The sequence below is a fragment of the Orycteropus afer genome, unplaced genomic scaffold (genome assembly GCF_000298275.1).
Source record: "Orycteropus afer afer isolate SDZICR_OR568_19922 unplaced genomic scaffold, OryAfe1.0 scaffold00274, whole genome shotgun sequence".
In the NCBI taxonomy this organism is placed as follows: domain Eukaryota; kingdom Metazoa; phylum Chordata; class Mammalia; order Tubulidentata; family Orycteropodidae; genus Orycteropus; species Orycteropus afer.
This window is the reverse complement of record NW_006921861.1, coordinates 448,338-456,277: the sequence shown is the minus strand read 5'-3', so window position 1 is coordinate 456,277 and position 7,940 is coordinate 448,338.

The following is a 7,940-nucleotide window of genomic DNA, read 5'->3' as shown; positions in this document are numbered from 1 at the left end:
GTGCGGGATCGGGCAGTGTTTCGTTCTGCTGTGCATGGGGTCGCTATGAGTCGGAAACGACTCGACGGCACTTAACAACAACAACAACAAAGTGTAAGAGAATAAATCCCTGTTTATTAAAGTCATCCACTTGTAGTGTGTCTGCATGTTAGGCTGGGTTCTCTAGAGAAGCAAAACCAGTAAAGCTTACACAGAGAGAAAAAATATATATATCTTAAGAAAATGGCTTACACACTTACAGAAGCTGGTGAGTCCCAAGTTCCTGGATCAATTGTCAAAGTGGAAGATTTTCCCAACTCACACAGCTGCAGGGGCTGATGAACTCAAGGTTGGCAGGCATCCTTCTTGATCTTTTCTTCCTTTCCTGTCTTTTTAATGACCTTTTGCTTTCTTTATAGATGATGTTCTTGATGTCATCCCACAATTCATTTGGTTTTTGGTCATTGGTGTTCAATTCATCAAATCTATTATTTAGATGATCTCTAAATTCAGGCGGGATATAATCAAGGTCAAATTTTGGCTCTTGTGGACTTTTTTAAAATTGTCTTCAGCTTCAACTTGAACTTCCATACAAACAGTTGATGGTCTGTTCCACAGTCAACTCCTGGCCTAGTTTTGGCTGAAGATACTGAGCTTCTCCATTGCCCCTTTTCACAGATGCAGTTGATCTGATTCGTGTGTATCCCATCTAGTGGATGATGAAAAAAGGTGTTTGCAATGAATAAGTCATTAGTCTTGCAGAATTCTATCATACAATCTCCAGCATCATTTCTATCACCAAGGCCATATTTTCCAACTATTGGTGATTCTTCTCCCCAACTTTTGCATTCCAATCACCAGTAATAATGGTCCTATAGGACATTGGTGCAGTTAGGCTATGTGTCCAAGGATGAACTACACTACCCAGAACAACTTGAGATGCAAGCTTCTAGACCCCCAGTTCCCCACCAACTCAGAGCTACTCTTTCTCCTCTTCCTTGTTCAGGTGGATCCATCTAGCAATCAGAGTATAGTACTGACACATGGTACAGCAGGAATAAACCAGCACATAATTCCCTTCCGTGTGATTTCTCCTCCAAATGGGGTTGGTAGGAGGAGATTTAGTAGTGGTTCTTGTCCCCAGCTGAGAGATAATCATTCAGTTCTTCATGGAAGCATGGACTTCCTCCAAGGGCTAAGCAGGTGGATGTGCTACAATGGGGATGCTGTGTGCATGGGTAACCACAAGAAATGATACCCTAATTATTGTGAACTGGTAGATGGGATGTGCAGGGAAGAACTGAGGGAGGTGAACATACTCCATGTAGCTATTGACAGTACAATGGAAATGTGGTCATTTGTGCTTAAAGGGTCTTGTATGGTGCTACAAAATCAAGTCATAAGCTGAGGGTCTTAAGTATGAAATGATATGGTAAGAGAAGCCACAAAAGTAGTCACACACCCTCCATAGGCAGGGATAGATCCATTTGGCCTGAAACCAAAGAAGTTTCTGTACTGTACCGCAACTGTTTCTAAGGCCCATCAGCTACTTGTGTGGGCTTGTGGCCCTACATGGCTAACATACCTTCTTCTGGCTGGTCCTCAGCAGCCCTGAATAGATGCCTCTGTGGGTCAGTTTCCTGAGAGCCTAGGCCAACTACCTAAGCAAACAAGTATCTGTTTGCAACACTGCTTTTAATTATTTTGTGTATATACATAGAACTAGAATTGCTAGGTTGTATGGTGATTCTACGTGTAACTTTCTAAGGAATTGCCAAACTGTTTTCCACAGCAGCTGCAACATTTTACATTTCCAACAGCAAAGGATAAGGGTTTCAATTTCCTCACGTTTGTTTCAGTTAATAGCCATGCTAACCAAAACAACCAAACTCACTGCTGTAGAGTCAATTCTGACTCATAGCAACGCCGTAGGACAGAGAAGAACTGCTCCATGGTGTTTTCAAAGCTTCAATCTTTATGGAAGCAGATTGCCATATCTTTCTCCCATGAAGCAGCTGGAGGATTCAAACTACTGACTTTTTGGTTAGCTACTGAGCACCTTAACCAATGTGCCTTCAGTGCTCCTACAATAACCATCCTAAAAAAAAACAAAACAAACAAACAAAAAAAAACACCTCACTGCCATGGAGTCAATTAGACTCATAGCAACCACTCCTTGGGTTTCCGATGTGGTATCTCTATGGAAGTATCTATACGGAAGCAGATTGGCCAATCTTCCTTCTGAGGAGTGGCCTGGTGGGTTTGAACCACCAGCCTTCTGGTTAGCAGTCAAATGCCTTCGGCACTATGTGACCAGAGCTCCCAATAACCATCCTAGTGTGTGTGAAGTAGTAGTATCTCATTGTGGTTTTGATTTGCATTTCTCTAATAACAAATAACACTGAGGTTTTTTCTTTTTTCTTTTTTACTTTTTATTGTGATTTGCAGAAGCTCTGGTAGCATAGTGCCTAAGGCACTTGACTGCTAATCAGATGGCTGGCAGTTCAAACCCACCAGCCACTCCTTGGAAGGAAGATGGGGCAATCTACTTCCCTAGTGATACTGCCTCAGAAACCAAGGAGGGGTTGCTATGAATCGGGTCCAACTCCACGGCACATAACAACAACAACAACAATTGTGATTTGGGTGGAAGTTTAGAGAGCAAATTGGTTTTCCATGCAACAACTCACATACATTTTGTTTCATGATACTGATTGCAATCCCCGTAATGTAACAGCACTCTTCCTACTTCCTCCCTGTCATTACCATTTTGCTTTGTCCTTCCTTTCTATCCATTGCTGCCCTTTGAGCTTTATTCCTGAGCAAATATTGCCCCTTTGATCTCTATGGTTGATTATTCTAAGGAGTGCTCATTTCCCTAGTGTTAATGTTCACCTCATAGGCCTGTCTGCTTTTTGGCAGAAAGTTGAGCCCCAGGAGTGAATTTAGTTCTCAGCTTGAAGAGCCACAGTCTTGGAGGTTCCACAGATTATTAGACTAGTAAGCTTAGTCATTTTTATTATTTTGAGTTTTGTTCCACATTTTCTCCTGTTCTATTCAGGATCTCCTATTGTGATGCCTTTCCAAGTGGTTGAAAGTAGTCTTCTGGTCTCAGAGTCATGGAGGTTGAGATGGTTATAGTCCACTAGGCTTTTGGACTAATTGTTTCCATGTATCCCTGATTTTTCTTCACTCTTCTTTGCTCTGGACAAAGAGAAACCAATAGTTGTACCCACTGAGAATTTTTTCCTGTATTTGTTGGCCATGAATGCCCTGGCCAGGACCTATCACTGTATAAATTCTTTGGAGAACTGTCTACTCAAGACTTTTGTCCAGTTTTTGATTGGCAAGGTTATTTAGTTATAGTTATGGTTATTTAGTTATAGGAGTTCTTCATATATTCTGGATATCAAATCCTTGTCAGATATAAAACTCAAAACCAAACTCACTGTCATTGAGTCAATTCCAACTCATAGTGACTCCCTCTGAGTTTCCAAAGCTGTAAAACTTTACCGAAGCACACTGCCCCATTTTTCTTCTGCTGAGTGGCTAGTGGATTTGAATCATTGACCTTTTGGTTATCTGCCAAATGCCTTAATCACTGCACCACCAGAGCTCCTTTTGTTAGATATATTATTTCCAAGTATTTTCTCCTATTCTATAGGTTGTCTTTCCACTTTGTTAATAACGTCTTTTGATGTACAAAGTTTTTTTTTATGACATCCAGTTCATCTATTTTTTTCTTTTATTGCTTGTGCCTTTAATATCGTATCTAAGACTTCCTTGCCAAACACAAATTGGTAAAGATTTACCCGTATGTTTTCTTTCTAAGGGTTTAACTCCTATATTTATTTAGGTAATTGATTCACTTTAAATTGATTCTCATATATGATGCAAGATAGGGGTCTAACTTCATTCTTTTGCATGTGGAAATCCAGTTGTCACAGAAAAATTTGTCAAAAAGACTATTATTTTCCTCATTAAATGTACTTGGCACCCTTATTGAAAATCATTTGGCCATAGATGTATAGGTTTAGTTCTGGATTCTCAATTCTTTCCATTGGTTTAAACGTCGATCCTAATACAAGTAACACACTGTTTTGATTACTGAAGTTTTGTAATATATTTTGAAATGTATTTGACATAGTGATTTGTGAGTCCTTCCACTTCATTCTTTCTAAAGACTGTGATGACTGTTTGGGACCCTATATTATTCCGTTTGAGTTTAAGTATTACTTTCTTCATTTCTGAAAACAAAATGACTGTTGGAATTTTGATACTGATTACATTGAGTCTGTGAATCACTTTGGGTAGTATTGACATCTTAACAATATTAAGTCTTTCAATCCATCAATGCAGGCAGTCTTCCCATTTATTTAGGTCTTCCTTAGCATCTTTCAGCAATGTTTCATAGTTTTCAGTACTATCTTTCATTTCCCTGGTCAAATTTATTTCTAACTATTTCATTCTTTTAGATACTATTGTGAATGGAATTGTTTTCTTAATTTCCTTTGTAACTTGTTCATTGCTGGTGATCAGAAACACAACTGGTTTTTGTGTGTTGATCTTGCACCCTGTCATTTTATTGAATTCATTTCTTAGTTCTACTAGCTTTCTCATGGAATATTTGGATTGTCTTTATATAGAATCATGTCATCTGTGAATATAAATGGTTTTCTTTCCTTTCCTTTCCTTTCCTTGCCTTGCCTAATTGCCCCAGTAAGGCCTTTCAGTTCAATGCAGAATAGCAGTGGTAACTGTGGGAACACTTGTCTTGTTCCATGATCTTAGTAGGGAAAAATTTCAGCCATTTATCATTAAGTGTGGTATTAACTGTGGATTTTTTGAAATTGCTGTTTACTATGCTGAGGAATTTCCCTTCTGTTCCTGGTTTTTTTGGGTATTTTTATCATGAAAGTGTGTTCAATTTTGTCAAATGCTTTTATGCATCAGTTGTAATGATCATGTGGCTTTTCTCCTTCATTCTACTAATACACTATAATACATTGACTGATTTTCTGATGACTCAATCATGTGCTCCTATAATAAATCCTACCTGGTCATAGTGTATTAAACTTTTAACATAGGGCTGGATTCAGTATAATGGTATTTTGTTGAGGAGTTTTGCATCTCTCTTCATTAGGGATCTTGATCTGGAATCATGCACCCTTTATTAGTGCATTGAATAGAAAAATATAGCAGTAAGTCTAATTACCAATATATTTTCGATATGGTGAATGATTCCAATTCTTTTTTCACTTTTACAGAGCTCTGGTAGCATAGTGCCTAAGGCACTTGACTGCTAACCAGAAGGCTGGTGGTTCAAATTCACCAGCCACTCTTCAGAAGGAAGATGGGGCAATCTACTTCCCTAGTGATACTGCCTCGGAAACCCAAGGAGGGGTCGCTATGAGTAGGCTCTGACTCGATGGCATATAACAACAACAATAGTGGTGAAAACATACACAACAAGATATTTGTTAACATAACAACTTCAACATTTACAGCATGGGGACTGATGGCATTTTTCATGTTGTGACACCATTATTGTGTCCTTTTCCAAAATATTACACCACCATTAGCATCAACTCAATGCCCCACAGATAAAAGCTTCCCCTTTCACCCTCCGTCCTACCTCTGGTACTCAATAATAATCTTTGGTATATATGTGTGTGTGTATGTGTGTGTGTGTGTGTACATGTTTTCAACCTATGTAGGAATTCCCCCCCCCCCCGCCCAATTCTATACCTGGAAACCAGCAAAGAAAGTTCCCTTCCATGAATAATCTTTCCTTGACTTTTTTTTAAACAATATTTGTCCTTCTTTGATTGACTTATTTCACTCAGCATAATATCCTCTAAGTTCATCCACATTACAAGCTGTTTTACATGCAGGTTTTATTTTATTCTTTAGTGGTGCATGGTATTCCATTGTGTGTATGTACCACAGTTTATTTATCCATTCCTCAGTTTATAGGCAGTTAGATTGTTTCTATCTCTTTGCTATTACGAATAGTGTTGTGATGAACACAGGTGTCCATATATCTATTTGAGTCCCAGGTCTCAATTCTTTAGGTGATATACCTAGTAATGAGCTTGCTGGATCAAATGATATTTCTATTTCTAACTTTTAAAGGAATCACCTATTGATTTCCAAAGTGGTTGTGTCATTTTATAGTCCCAACAGCAGTGTATAAGTTGTAATCTCAAAGAAAAATTATAAACTGTCACATGACAATAAAAAAGGGGACAAGCACAAATATTAGCAAATACTAAAACAACAGCAATGAAAGAAATGATAACACAATTCATAAACATAATGAGCTCAGCACAGAAAATTATGTGGAACAAAGAAACCAAGAACACTACCAAAAAAACTTATAACAAAATGACAGCAACAAGTTCATACTTGTCAATAATTACACTGAATGTCAATGGATAAAATACACCACTAAAGAGAAAGTTGCAGAGTGGAAAAGAAAACATAACCCATCAATATTCTATCTACAACAGACACCCCTTAGAGACAAAGACAAAAATAGAATAAAAATCAAAACTTGGAAAAAGATATATCAAGAAAATGGCAACCAAAATTGAGCAGGAGTGGCAATATTCATTTCTGATCAAATTGACTTTAAGACAAATACCACCATATGAGACAAGGAACGACATTATATAATGATTAAAGGATCAATGGAACAAGAAGATATAACCACAATAAATATTATGAACTCAATGAAAGAGCCCCAAAATGCATAAATCAGGCATGAACAGAATTGAAAAGACAAATATATGAGTCTACAGTCATAGTAGGAGACTTTAATACACCACTTTCAGTGAAAGATAGAACAACTAGAAAGAACTCAGCAAACACACAGAAGAACTAAACAATACAATCCACCAACTTGACATTATAGACAACTACAGAGCACTTCACCCAACAACAGCACAATATAAATTCTTTTCCAGTGCACATGGAGCATTCTCCATGATAGACCAGATGTTAGGCCTTAAATTTTAATAAATTTTAAAACATTGAAATACTGCAAAGCATCTTCTCAGATCACAGTGCTACAAAATTAGAAATCAACAATAGGAAGATCAATGGAAAATGAACAAACATGTGGAAACTCAACAGCACCGTCCTTAAGAACAAATGGGTAATAGAATAATTAAAAAATGCCTTGACTCAAATGAGAAAGAAACATAATATACCAAAATCTTTGGGACACAGAAAAAGCAGTGATCAGAGACCAATTTATAATAATAAATGCACACATCAAAAAAGAAGAAAGAGCCAAATCAACACTTTAAAACAATATACCCAACAATTAGAAAAAGAACAGCAAGAAAAGCCTGCAGTCACCAGAAGACAAGATATAATAAAGATTCAAGCAGAAATAAATGAAACAAAAAAGAAAGGCAATAGAAAAAAATCAACAAGACTAGAAGTTGGGTTTTTTAAAAAGATTAATAAAATTGACAAACAACTGGCAAATTTAACAAAGGAAAAGAGGGAGAGAATGTAAGCAACATGAAAAAGAAATGCATTGGGTGATATCATAACAGAATTAACTGAAATTAAAAAGATAATATCAGGATACCGGGAAGAACTGCACTCCAACAAATTTGAAAATCTGGAAGAAGTGGACAGATTTCTAGAAACACACTACTTACCTAAACTAACACAGACTGAGGTGGAAATGGTGAACAGACTCATAACAAAAAGAAGAAATTGAACAAGTCATTAAAAAATTACCAACAAAAAAAGTCCTGGCCCAGACTGTTTCACTGGCGAATTCTAGCAAACTTCAGAGAAGAACTGACACCAATCCTACTGAAATTGTTCCAGAACATAAAAAAGAATGGAATCCTCCCAAGTTCATTTTATGAAGCAAGCATAACCTTGATACCAAAACTAGGTAAGACATCACTAAAAAGGAAAATTACAGACCAATATCC